The 14,601-nt window shown below is 39.9% G+C and overlaps 1 protein-coding gene and 1 long non-coding RNA gene across 8 annotated transcripts in view; one reads left to right on the top strand and one right to left on the bottom strand.

Annotated features, from left to right (window-relative positions):
• The window catches only part of LOC104005298 (uncharacterized), a 31,337-nt gene extending 16,877 nt beyond the window's left edge, over nucleotides 1–14,460 (top strand). The window contains exons 2-3 of the long non-coding RNA XR_010150176.1: nucleotides 11,779–11,933; nucleotides 12,394–14,460. This is a non-coding gene — a long non-coding RNA (uncharacterized LOC104005298). The remainder of the gene's footprint in view (nucleotides 1–11,778; nucleotides 11,934–12,393) is intronic.
• C2BH2orf88 (chromosome 2B C2orf88 homolog) overlaps nucleotides 1–14,601 on the bottom strand; it is a 328,152-nt gene that overhangs the window by 47,313 nt on the left and 266,238 nt on the right. The window contains exon 1 of one of the 7 annotated variants that reach the window (XM_024354982.3): nucleotides 3,503–3,705. The exons of the other annotated variants lie outside the window; for them this stretch is intronic. The gene's annotated coding sequence lies outside the window, so the exon portion shown is untranslated. Of the gene's footprint in view, nucleotides 1–3,502; nucleotides 3,706–14,601 lie in introns of those variants that run through there. 7 annotated transcript variants of the gene reach the window in all.

The raw sequence follows: 14,601 nt of genomic DNA, 5'->3' as shown, positions 1-14,601 counted from the left end.
TTAGAGAGTAGGTAATGCTATTTGAACTGTTCCAATTTTAGAAAAATGAAAAATTCCAGACTATAAGTTATAACATTGATGATACTAAAGCCTTATAGACTGCAAAAAAGAATTATCAGCTTTAGTTATGAATGTCAATTGAGAAGACTTACTAAAATATTAACAAATTAGCACATTAAGAGAATATACCATGATCAAGTGAGATTCCTTCTCAATGCTTATGTAAGAATGCAAGAATAACTCAATAATACAAAATATATTAATGTAATTTACCATATTAATAAATTTATGATGGAAAATTATGTTTATATTCATAGTTGCTAAAAGGAATTTAATAAAAACCAAAACTATTCTTGATTTTTTAAAAAGCACTCAAGAATTGATGAAAACATTATACTATTATACATATTTTATCTTAACTTTAAGGCTAGCCCATTTCCTAGTGGAGAAACACTGAAGATATTCTCCCTAAAGTCTGGAACTAGACAAAGATGCCCAAAATCACCACTACTAGTTAACATTGTCTAACTGATTGGCTATACCTCCAACACCATAGAAAATTAGAGGTATAAAAATTGGGAAAAAAATATATTTCTATATTTTCAGATGGTATGATTGTATACCTGAAAAATCCAACAGATACCAAATGAAAATGATCATAAGAAAATTCAGCAAAGTAGCAGGATATAAAATTATTAATACATAGAAATTAATAGTCTTCATATATGTAAACAATGACTTAGAAATAATGGGCAAGTGGCCGGGCATGGTGGCTCATGCCTGTAATCCCAGCACTTTGGGAGGCCGAGGTGGGCAGATCACAAGGTCAGGAGATCGAGACCATCCTGGCTAACACGGTGAAACCCCGTTTCTACTAAAATTACAAAAAATTAGCCGGGCATCGTGGTGGACACCTGTAGTCCCAGCTACTCAGGAGGCTGAGGCAGGAGAATGGCATGAACCCGGGAGGCGGAGCTTGCAGTAAGCTGAAATCACGCCACTGCACTCCAGCCTAGGCGACAGAGTGAGACTTCATCTCAAAAAAAAAAGAAAGAATGGGCGAGTAAATCCCACATCGATAATAACAAGTGACAAAGTATTAAGAATTATTTAAGAAATGTTCAGAACCTAGAGGAGAAACTTTCTAATAAAAAGGATATAAAAGTTAACTTAGACAAATGTAAAGACTGTGTTCTTTAACAGAAAGACTCATTATCATAAAGCAGTTGTATTACATTGGTAAGTTACTAAGGAACAATAATAACAAAAAGTACAGATTTTCTTTCCTGGAACTCGACAAACCAATTATAAAATTCCTATGGGGGAAAAAGTGAACAAAAAATAGCCTATGAAATTCTGATAAATAAAAGCAATAAAAGTGCTATTCTTATTAGGGGTTTAAACATACTATAATGCATCAATAATTAAGAATGTAGGATTGGCTTATGAAAAGACAGACTAATGAAACAGAGTAGAAAAAGTCCAGAGAAAGACTTGAATGCACATGGGGATTTAGTGCACAATGAAGACTGCATGCCAAATCAAAGTTAAGATGGACTTTTAAATAAATAAATAGTGTTGGGGAAATGGAGTGGCAAGTTGAAAGAAAAGAAAGCCAGTTCTGTACTCATGCTATGTTATGGGGATACAGATATAGGCCCAAATGGAGCAACAATTTGAATGTAAAGAAATAAAATGATAAAAGTATTAGAAAACAACATAGGTGATATTTATTAGAATCATGGGAAGATCTTTCTTGCTTAAATTAAAAATATGTTTTAATTTTTTGTAGTGATGGAGTGTCATTCTGTTGCCCAGGCTGGTCTCAAACTCCTGGCCTCCAGCGATCCTCCCACTTTAGCCTCTGAAAGCACTGGAATTAGAGGAGTGAGCCATGGAGCCTGGCCAAGACCTCTCTTTGTTTTTTTTTGTTTTGTTTTGTTTTGTTTTTTTAATTGAGACAGAGTCTCGCTCTGGAGTGCAGTGGCGCAATCCCAGCTCACTGCAACCTCCGCCTCCCAGATTAAAGCAATTCTTGTGCCTCAGCCTCCCAAGTAGCTGGGATTACAGGCGCCTGCCACCATGCCTGGCTTATTTTTTATATTTTTAGTAGAGACAAGATTTCACTATGTTGGCCAGGCTGGTCTTGAACTCCTGGCCTCAAATGATCTGACTGCCTTGGCCTCTCAAAGTGCTGGGATTACAGGCGTGAGCCACTATGCCGGGCCTGGCCAAGACCTTTCTAACTATAAATCAAAGTCTGGATAGTTGCTTGGTTTGTTCATTGCAGCACTATTCACAATAGCAAAGACATGGGATCAACCCAAATGCCCACCAATGATAGACTGGATAAAGAAAATGTGGTACATATACACCATGGAATACTATGCAGCCATAAAAAGGAACTAGAGCATGTCCTTTGCAGGGAAATGGTTGGAGCTGGAATCCATTATCCTCAGCAAACTAACACAGGAACAGAAAACCAAATACTGCTTATTCTTGCTTACAAATAGAAGCTGAACAATGAAAACACATGGACACAGGGAGGGGAACAACACTGTGGCCTGTCATGGGGGGATGGGGAAAGGGAGAGCATCAGGATAAATAGCTAATGCATGCGGAGCTTAACACCTAAATGATGGGTTGGTAGGTGCAGCAAACCACCATAGCACATATTTTCCTATGTAACAAATCTGCACGTCCCGCACATATATCCTAGAACTTAAAATTTAAAAAAAATCTGGATAGCATAATAGTCAAATGTAAACACAAATCAACCAAACATTTATGTATGTCAAAAATATCCCCTTAGCAAAATCAAAACAGAAATGACAAATAGGAAAGACATTTGCAATTCATAGCACAAACTGAGTGCTTATATGTATTCTTATATAAAAACTTCTAGAAATAGTGAATGAAAAGGCCAATTTTATAGACAAGTAAGCAAAGAATATGAATGAATAGTTCACAGAAAAAATACAAATAGCCACTAAAAAAATGAGATGATGCTAAACTTCACCAATAAAAATACAAATTAATATTACACTGAGATAGAATTCCTCAACTATCTGGCAAAATCCAAAACTCCTATAGTACATTATTGGAGAGGCTATGGGGAAACAAACGCTTTCAAATATTGCTGGTGGGAGTAGAAAAAAGGAATAATGAAAAAAAAAAAAAAAAAGCAGGAGATCATGGGAGGATCTCCTCTTGGGAGGACAGAGATCATACTTTGTCCGAAGGACTAGATTGCAGCTCTGGACAGAGCAGTTTGCAGAAGCTCGCATTTGAATTTTAGCTCCATACTGACTGCAAGAACAAACCAGCAATCCTGAGAGGACCCACAGACCCTCTGAAGGAAGTGGACTGCTCCTGCAGGACCCAGGACCCAAATACTGTAAGTCCCCCAACTGCAGAATTGGGAAAGGGAGACCCTCCTTTCCCAAACACCTCCCACTGGAGAGGCTGAAGGTCTGTTTGTGGGAGAAATTTCTGACTTTACCTGGAGCTGAGTCAATTTGGAGAGCCGAGTGAAAAACAGTGGTAGAGGAAGCAGCAGAAAGGACCTGGGATCTCGCTGCATCCCCTAGCAGGCCATTCCTGCCTGGCACCACAGAGATCCATCAGGAGGGTGACCAGAGGAGCAGGGAGTGAAACTCCACAGGGAGAAGGAAATCTCTAGCTGAACTCTGTAACAATTCGAATGGGGTGAGAAGCCTCCTGGCCAGAACTCGGGGGAGGGCGCAAATCCTGTGTGCAGACTCCACAGAGGGAGAAGAGCCAAGCTCTTTTCTTTTGCAGCTGGGAGGTTGGTAGCCCAGGGCAAGTTTTCAAGCCTGTCATGCTGTCTGCTGGAAACGGATTGGGGGCTGTTGCAGGGGGCACAGTGGGAGTGAAACCAGCCCTTCGGTTTGCATGGGAGCTGGGTGAGGCCTGTGACTGCTGGCTTTCCCCCACTTCCCTGACAACCTGCAGAGACAGCCATAATCCTCCTAGAGATAGGCAGCAACACAATAATAGTGGGAGATTTCAATACTCCACTGACAGCACTAGACCAGCCATCAAGACAGACAGTCAACAAAGAAACAATGGATTTAAAATATACCTTGGAACAAATTGACATAACAGATATATACAGAACACTTCATCCAACAGCTGCAGAATATACATTCTATTCAACAGTGCATGGAACTTTCTCCAAGATAGACCATATGATAGGCCATAAAACCTCAATCAATTTAAGAAAACTGAAATTATATCAACCACTCTCTGAGACCACAGTGGAATAAAACTGGAAATCAACTCCAAAAGGAACCTTCAGAACCATGCAAATATATGGAAATTAAATAACTTGCTCCTGAATGAGCAGTGGGTCAAAAACAAAATAAAGATGGAAATTTAAAATTCTTTGAACTGAATGACAATAATGACACAACCTATCTAAACCTTGGGATACAGCAAAGGTGATGCTAAGAGGAAAGTTCATAGCCCTAAGCACCGACATCAAAAACGCTGAAAGAGCACAAACTCACATTCTAAGGTCACACCTCCACGAACTAGAGAAACAAGAACAAACCAAACCCAAACCCAGCAGAAGAAAGGAAATTACCAAGATCAGAGAACTAAGTGAAATTGAAACAAAAAAATACAAAAGATAAATGAAAAAAAAAGCTGGTTCTTTGAAAAATAATGGGCATAGTGGCTCTTGCCTGTAATCCCAGCACTTTGGGAGGCTGAGGCAGGTGGATCACCTGAGGTTGGGAGTTCAAGACCAGCCTGACCAACATGGTGAAACCCCATCTCTACTAAAAATACAAAATTAGCCAGGTGTGGTGGCACATGCCTTTAATCCCAGCTACTCAGGAGGCTGAGGCAGGAGAATCGCTTGAACCTGAGAGGCAGAGGTTGCAGTGAGCCGAGATCGTGCCATTGACCTCCAGCCTGGGCAAGAAGAGTGAAACTCTATCTCAAAAAAAAAAAAAAAAGAAAGAAAAGAAAAGAAAAGATAAAATTGATAGACCATTAGCAAAATTAACCAAGAAAAAGAAGAAGGAAAATCTAAATAACCTCACTAAGAAACGAAACAGGAGATATTACAACTGGCACCACTGAAATACAAAAGATAATTCAAGGCTACTTTATGAACACCTTTACACACATAAACTAGAAAACTTAGAAGAGATGGGTAAGTTCCTGGAAAAATACAATCCTCCTAGCTTAAATCAGGAAGAATTAGATACCCTGAACAGACCAATAACAAGCAGCAAGATTAAAATGGTAATTTAAAAATTACCAACAAAAATAGTCCAGGACCAGAGAGATTCACAGCAGAATTCTACCAGACATTCAAAGGAGAATTGGTCCCAATCCTTTTGACACTATTCCACAAGATAGAGAAAGAAGGAACCCTCCCTAATTCATTTTATGAAGCCAACATCACCCTAATACCAAAACCAGGAAAGGACATAACCAAAAAAGAAAACTACAGACTGATATCCTTGATGAACATTGATGCTAAAATCCTTAACAAAATACTAGCTAAATGAATCCAGCAACATATCAAAAAGATAATCCACCATGATCAATTGGGTTTCATACCAGGGATGCAGGAATGGTTTAACATATGTGAATCAATAAGTGTCATTCACCACATAAACAGAATTGAAAACAAAAGTCATATGATCATCTCAATAGATGCGGAAAAAGCATTTAACAAAATCCAGCATCAATTTATGATTAAAACTTTCAACAAAATCAGCAAACAAGGGACATCCTTAATGTAATAAAAGCCATCTATGACAAAGCCACAGCCAACATAATACTGAATGGGGAAAAGTTGAAAGCATTACCTCTGAGAACTGGAAGAAGACAAGGATGCCCACCCTCACCACTCCTCTTCAACATAGTACTGGAAGTCCTAGCCAGAGCAATCAGACAAGAGAAAGAAATAAAGGGCATCCACATTGGTAAAGAGGAAGTCAAACTGTCACTGTTTGCTGATGATATGATCATTTACCTTGAAAACCCTAAGGACTCCTCCAGAAAGCTCCTAGAACAAAAATAATTCAGCAAAGTTTCCAGATACAAGATGAATGTACACAAATCAGTAGCTCTTCTATACATCAACAGCAACCAAGCAGAGAATCAAATCAAGAACTCAACCCCTTTTACAATAGCTCCAACAACAACAACAACAAAAAAACCTTAGAAATATACCTAACCAAGGAATTGAAAGACCTCTACAAGGAGAACTACAAAACTCTGCTGATAGAAATCACAGACAACAAAAACAAATGGAAACACATCCCATGCTCATGAATGCATAGAATCAATATTGTGAAAATGTCCATACTGCCAAAAGCAATCACAAATTTAACACAATCCCCACCAAAATACCACCATCGTTCTTCACATAGTTAGAAAAAACAATTCTAAAATTCACATGGAACCAAAAAAGAGCCCGCATAGCCAAAGCAAGACTAAGCAAAAAGAACAAATGAGGCATCACACTACCTGATTTCAAACTATACTATGAGGCCATAGTCAACCAAAACAGCATGGTACTGGTATAAAAATAGGCACATAGACCAATGGAACAGAATAGAGAATCCAGAAATAAACCAAAACACTTACAGCCAACTGATCTTTGACAAAGCAAACAAAAACATAAAGTAGGGAAAGGACACCCTTTTCAACAAATGGTGCTAGGATAATTGGCAAGCCACATGTAGGATAATGAAACTGGATTGTCATCTCTCACCTTATACAAAAATCAACTCAAGATGGATTAAGGACTTAAACTAAGACCTGAAACTATAAAAATTCTAGAAGATAACATTGGAAAAACCCTTCTAGACATTGGTTTAGGCAAGGATTTCATTTGCTTTTGGGTAAAAGCAAATGCAATAAAAACAAAGATAAACAGCTGGGACCTAATTAAACTAAAGAGCTTTTGCACGCCAAAATGAACAGTCAGCAGAGTAAAAAGAGAACCCACAAAGTGGGAGAAAATCTTCACAATCTATACATCTGACAAAGGACTAATATTCAGAATCTATAATAAACTCAAACAAATCAGTAAGAAAAAATAAACAATCCCATCAATAAGTGGGCTAAGGACATGAAAAGACAATTCTCAAAAGAAGATATACAAATGGCCAACAAACATGAAAAAATGTTCAACATCACTAATGATCAGGGAAATGCAAATCAAAACCATAATGCAATACCACCTTACTCCTGCAAGAATGAACATAATCAAAAAATCAGAAAACAGTGGATGCTTGCATGGATGCGGTGAAAAGGGAACAATTCTACATTGCTGATGGGAATGTAAACTAGTACAGCTGCTATGGAAAAGAGTGTGGAGATTCCTTAAAGAATTAAAAGTAGAACTACCATTTGATCCAGCAATCCCACTACTGGGTATCTACCCAGAGGAAAATAAGTCATAATTCAAAAAAGATACTTGCACATGCATGTTTATAGCGGCACAATTCACAATAGCAAAATTGGCACAATTCGCAATAGCAAAACCAACCCAAATGCCATCAATCAACGAGTGGATAAAGAAACTGTGATATATATAAATGACGGAATACTATGCAGTCATGGAAAGGAATGAATTAACAGCATTTGCAGTGACCTGGATAAGATTGGAGACTATTATTCTAAGTGAAGTAACTCAGTTATGGAAAACCAAATATCATTTGGGAGCTAAGCTATGAGGATGCAAAGGCATAAGAATGATACAATGGACTTTGGGGACCTGAGGGAAGATTGGGAGGGTGGTGAGGGATAAAAGACTGCAAATACGGTACAGTGTATACTGCTCGGGTGATGGGTGCACCAAAATCTTACAAATCACCACTAAAGAACTTATTCATGTAACCAAATACCAGCTGTATCCCAATAACTTATGGAAAAATAAAAAATAAAAATGTAAAAAAAAAAGAAAAATGGAATAACCATCAGGAAGGGGTTTCTGGAAATATCTACTAAAATTTCAGATGCATTTACCTTTATTTCTAGGAATCTCTTTTTTATATATATACAGTTATATATATTTCTTTTTATATATACACACATACATACATATACATATATATATTACACCGCCTATATATATAGAGAGAGAATCATGAGTTGCTTAATAACAGAAATTCGTTCTGAGAAATGTATTATTAGGAGATTCAGTCATTGTGTGAACTCACAGAGTGTATCTACACAAACCTAGTTAGAAACTCAGGCAGTAAGATATAGCCTGTTGCTCCTAGGCTACAAACCTGTACCACATGTGACTGTACTGAATACCACAGGCAATTATAACACTAAGTATTTGTGTACCTAAACACAGAAAAGGTACAGTAAAAATATGGTATTATAATCTTATGGGATGGCCATAGTATATGCAGTCGGTCATTGACCAAAACATTGTTATGCAGTGCATGACTGTATATTATATAGATATTATCTGTGCTAATACGATAGTTGTAAAATCAATTGCAATTTTTTTGTTCATAAAGCAAAAAATTAGAACACAAGTATCCGGCAGTAGGGAACTGGTTGAATAAATCACAGTGTATCTATACAATAGAAAACTATGCATCTGCAAAAAAGAAAAAGGAAGAGTTCTATCTACTACTGACTTGGAAACATCTCTGGAACAAGGTCTCACTCTGTCATGTGACCTCTGCTTACTGCAACCTGCATGTCCTGGGCTCAAGTGATTCTTCCATGTCAGCCTCCTGAGTAGCTGGGACTACAGACGTGGGCTACCACGTCTGGCTAATTTTTAAACTTTTTTTGTAGAGATGAAGTCTCACTATATTGCCCAGGCTGGTCTTGAACTCCTGGGCTCAAGCAATTCTCCCATCTTAGCCTCTCAAAGTGCTGGGATGGATTACAGATATGACCCACCATGCCTGGCCTTTCCAGAATAATTTTTTTTTGAGACAGTTTCACTCTTGTTGTCCAGGCTGGAGTGCAATGCAGTGATATCAGCTCACTGCAACCTCCACCTCCCGGGTTCAAGTGATTCTCCTGCCTCGGCCTCCCAAGTAGCTGGGATTACAGGGGTGTGCCACCGTGCCTGGCTAATTTTTGTATTTTTAATAGAAATGAGGTTTTACCATGTTAGTCAGGCTGGTCTCAAACTCCTGACCTCAGGTGATCTGCCCACCTTGCCCTCCCAAAGTTCTGGGATTACAGGCGTGAGCCACCACGCCTGGCCCAGAATAAATTTTTATGTTAAAACAAAAGCAAGGAATAAAACAGTGTGTATTCTAGACTACTTTTATGAGACAGGAGGGAAAAGGATGCATTTATATTTGCATAAAGAAATACTGGGAGGATAAAAAATACATGAATACAAACGTTAAACTATAGCAACTAGAGAGAAAAAGGGTGGAAATGCAAATATAGGAATGAGATTTCTATGTGTTTTTAAACATATTTTTATATTTGAATCAAATAATTAAAATGAATAAAATAGAATATTTTCTTAGAATTTGGTGCCAAGTTTTAGAGCAAAGATATCTGAATAAACTTCAGCAAAGTAACGTGGTTTAGATCATGATACAGAGAAACTGCCAATTGTTTACAGCCAATTTGCCAACTTTTTATTAGGGTACTTTCTTTTTAGTGAGACTTGAGAACTCAAAAACTCTTTTTTTTTTTTTTTCTGTTAGAGCCTTTTTATTAATTTTTAAAATTAAGTTATAATTTTATTAATAATGTTTTTCTTTTCTTTTTTTATTATACTTTAAGTTTTAGGGTACATGTGCACATTGTGCAGGTTAGTTACACATGTATACATGTGCCATGCTCGTGTGCTGCACCCACTAACTCGTCATCCACCATTACGTATGTCTCCTAATGCTATCCCTCCCCCCTCCCCCCACCCCACCACAGTCCCCAGAGTGTGATATTCCCCTTCCTGTGTCCATGTGATCTCATTGTTCAGTTCCCACCTATGAGTGAGAATATGCGGTGTTTGGTTTTTTGTTCTTGCGATAGTTTACTGAGAATGATGATTTCCAATTTCATCCATGTCCCTACAAAGGACATGAACTCATCATTTTTTATGGCTGCATAGTATTCCATGGTGTATATGTGCCACATTTTCTTAATCCAGTCTATCATTGTTGGACATTTGGGTTGGTTCCAAGTCTTTGCTATTGTGAATAATGCCGCAATAAATATACGTGTGCATGTGTTTTTATAGCAGCATGATTTATAGTCCTTTGGGTATATATCCAGTAATGGGATGGCTGGGTCAAATGGTATTTCTAGGAGAACTCAAAAACTCTTGAAGAAATCCTTTAGGTCAGACACTGAGAACACAATAATATGGATAGAAGTTCTCGCTTTCAAAGAGTTCAAATCAGGGAGCCAAAAACATAAACATATGATTATAAGGCGCAAGAACACCAAGAGCTATACACAAGGTGTAATGTGATTAACTACTTTCATTTGCCAAGGAAGGCTTCCTAGAAGAGATGAGAGCCAAGCTAGATCTACAGGATGACTAGGAGCTTGAAGGTGATCCTGGAAAGAGGGGACATTTCAAGCACAGGGAACGGCATGTGCCATGGTATTTAGGGAACTATAAAGTTCAGTGTTGCTTTTTTTTTTTTTTTTCCTACAGGATAAAGTTTGACAGGAATAATACAGGGTGGTTGCAGAGAATAAAAAAAAACTCCAGGCAGCAGTTACACATGACTAGAGACTATGGGCTGATAAAACCCTGAAAAACAAGGTGTGGACCAAGCAAGCTGGCTAAGACTGATTGGACCCAACATGGCACTGGATTTTACCTAGGTTTCACAAATAGGACCTTATTATATGGTCATTAACATACTAAATCACACACCCCCGCCCCCCCAGTGCCATGACAGTTCCAAGAACATCCATATTTAGTATAAAAATGGGTGGTACTGCAGTTCTCAGAAATCTGCACCTGTTTCCAGGAATTTTTGTGAATATTCCACCCCTTGGTTAAGGAAACCCATAAAGGTAGCAGCCCCAAACCCCCTTGTGGGTGACTCTCTTGAGGACACCCACACTGCCTTTTATTGAGGGTGTACTTTTCCCTTTGCAATTAATCTCTGTAACCTTCACTATTTTCTGACTTGTCCTTGAATTCACTCTTGCGATGGTATCAAGAGCCTGCACAGTGGCTGCAGTCAAGGTCCCACCAGCATTTGGGGACCTCCCCCAGCCCAGTGGTATCAAAAGTACCAGTTTGTTAGCCTCAAAGCAACCCTTCACAACTTGGCTTTCTTTTCATCCTCATTTCTTACCACTGTGGAGGCCTAGAAGTTTACTGGCATATAAGATTTCACAGATAGGGAAGCCCCTGGTCCAGAGAAGCTCCAAAGAGTGGCCCCTTGGAATTGTGGATGTCAAGGAGTTCTGAAGTGGGAACACTGGCTGAGCTAATCAAAGAGTGGTGGCAAGAGTTTGGGGTAGAGAGCAAAACTGTGACCCAGATACATTATACCTCATAAATATTGGAGAGCAAGGCCCATGTGAATATAACTTCATTTACCAAGTAAGTAATGTGTTCCAAGCACTGTCCTCAGAGATCTTTTAATTGCATAAATGATATTATACCTTTACTTAAAATCATTGCGTCTAATGACATTTTAAATGGAAGTAATGAAACTGTGCCACAAAGAGTTAAAGACACCATAACTAACAGAAATTCTTGAGTTTGCAGGATGGCAGATAAGAGAAACAACTTGCTGAAACACTGAAATTCCCTCCATTTGTAAGATCATGAAGCTGGCTGAAATCAGTTGGAACCAATATGACCGACTGGAGTCTGCACAGAACAAGCCTGCTGACATCACAGCCTGAATTTCCACTGCATGTTTTATACTAACTCATTTTCGAATATGCACATGGGACCCATGAAGTAGCATGAATAGGTAACTGCACATGCCTGAGGACTTTCCAGACCTCACCTTTCCTTCCACCAATCACCTGCTAATCCCAGAATCCTCCCGCTAAACCTTTTTAAATAAAATGACTGCCTTAAAGTCAGCACGAGGAGAAAGATTTCAGCTTGACTTGTGTCTCTTGTGAGTCAACTTGCAATATAAAGCTTTTCTCAAAAACTGGGTATCATAATATTGGCTTCTAGCACATTGGGCAGCAAGCCCCCTTTGCTCAATAACAGTAAAACTCCTTTGATATTGTTTGGCTGTGTCCCCACCCAAGTGTGATCTTGCATTGTAGTTCCCATAATCCCTACATGTCATGGGAGAGACCTTGTGGGAGGTAACTGAATCATGGGGGTGGTTACCCTCATGCTGCTGTTTTCTTGATAGTGAATGAGTTCTCACGAGATCTGATGGTTTTACAAGGGGCTTTTCCCTCTTTGCTCAGCAGTGCTCCTTGCTGCCACCATATGAAGAAGGATGTGTTTGCTTCTCCTTCCACCATGACTGTAAGTTTCCTGAGGCCTCCCCAGCCCTGCAGAATTGTGAGTCAATTAAACCTCTTTTCTTTATAAATTACCCAGTCTCAGGTATTTTTTCACAGCAGTGTGAGAAGAGACTAATATAGTAAACTGGTACCAGTAGAGTGGGGTGCTGCTATAAGGATACCTAAAAATGTGGAAGCGACTTTGGAACTGCATAACAGGCAGAGGTTGGAACAGTTTGGAGGGTTCCAAAGAAGACAGGAAAATAAGGAAAAGTTTGGAGCTTCCCAGAGACTTGGGAGGCTCAGAAGACAGGAAGATGTGGAAATGTTTGGAACTTCCTAGAGACTTGCTGAATGGCCTTGACCAAAATACTGATAGTGATATGGACAATGAAGTCCAGGCTGAGGTAGTCTCAGAGGGAGATAAGAAACTTGTTGGGAATTGGAGTAAAAGTCACACTTGCTATGCTTTAGCAAAGAGACAGGTGGCATTTTCCCCCTGCCCTAGAGATCTGCAGAACTTTGAACTTGGGAGAGATGACACAGGGTACCTGGCAGAAGAAATTTCTAAGTGGTAAAGTGTTCAAGAAGCAGCAGAACACAAACGTTTGGAAAATTTGCAGCCTGACAATGTGATAGAAAAGAAAAACCGATTTTCTGGGCAGAAATTTAAGCCCGTTGCAGAAATTTGCATAGGTAATGAGAAGCCAAATGTTGATCCCCAAGACAATAGGAAAAATGTCTCCAGGCTATGTCAGAGACCTTCACAGCAGCCCCTCCCATCACAGGCCTGGAGGCCTAGGAGGAAAAAATGGTTTCATGGGCCGGGTCCAGGGCCTCCCTGCTGTATGCAGCCTCAGGACTTGGTGCCCTGTGTCCCAGCTGTGGCTAAAAGGGGCCAAGGTACAGTGTGGCCATGGCTTCAGAGGGTGCAAGCTCCAAGCCTTGGCAGCTTCCACATGGTGTTGAGCCTGCAGGTGCACAGAAGTCAAGGACTGATGTTTGGGAACCTCTGCCTAGATTTCAGAAGATACCTGGATGTCCAAGCAGTAGTGTGCTGCAGGAATGGAGCCCTTGTGGAGAACCTCTCCTAGGGCAGTGCAGAAGGGAAATGTGGTGTGGGAGCCCCCACACTGAGATCCCACTGGGGCACTGCCTAGTGGAGCTGTGAGAAGAGGACCACTGTCCTCTAGACCCCAGAATGGTAGATCCACAGATAGCTTGCACCGTGTATCTGGAAAAGCCACAGACACCCAACAGCAGCCCATGAAAGCAGCCAGGAGGGGAGTATACCCTGCAAAGCCACAGGGGTAGAGCTAACCAAGACCATGGGAACCCACCTCTTATATCAGTGTGACCTGGATGTGAGACATGGAGTCAAAGGAGATCATGTTAGAGCTTTAAGATCTGACTGACCCACCGGATTTCAGACTTGCATGGGGTCTGTAGCCCCTTCATTTTGGCCAATTTCTCCCATTTTGGATAGGTGTATTTACCCAATGCCTGTACCCCCATAGTATCTAGGAAGTAACTAACTTGCTTTTGATTTTACAGGCTCATAGATGGAAGGGACTTGCCTTGTCTCAGATGAGACTTTGGACTTGGACATTTGGGTTAATGATAGAATGAGTTAAGATATTGGGGGACTGTTGGGAAGGCATGATTGTGTTTTGAAATGTGACGACATGAGATTTGGGAGGGGCCGGGGGTGGAATGATATGGTTTGGCTGTGTCTGCACCCAAATGTCATCTTGAATTGTAGTTCCCATAACCTCCACATGTCGTGAGAGGTAATTGAATCATGGAGGTGGTTACCCCTATGCTGCTGTTTTTGTGATAGTGAGTTCTCATGAGATCTGATGGTTTTATAAGAAGCTTTTCCCTCTTTGCTTAACACTACTCCTTGCCGCCACCATGCAAAGAACAATGTGTTTGCTTCCCCTTCTGCCATGATTGTAGGTAGGTGTCCTGAGGCCTCCCAGCCCTGCAGAACAGTGAGTGAATTAAACCTCTTTCCTTTATAAATTACTCAGCCTTGGGTATTTCTTCACAGCAGTGTGAGAATGGACTAATATAGCCTTCATATTCAGATCCTATAAATTCTGCCCCATCCTACATCTCTGACTGCACTCTGTAACACCTCTCCCTTTCATAATGGCCTTTTCTCAG

This window comes from Pan troglodytes, chromosome 13, assembly GCF_028858775.2.
Source record: "Pan troglodytes isolate AG18354 chromosome 13, NHGRI_mPanTro3-v2.0_pri, whole genome shotgun sequence".
Classification (NCBI taxonomy): domain Eukaryota; kingdom Metazoa; phylum Chordata; class Mammalia; order Primates; family Hominidae; genus Pan; species Pan troglodytes.
Note: the sequence above shows the minus strand (reverse complement) of the source record. Positions and strands in the feature narration are given on the sequence as shown.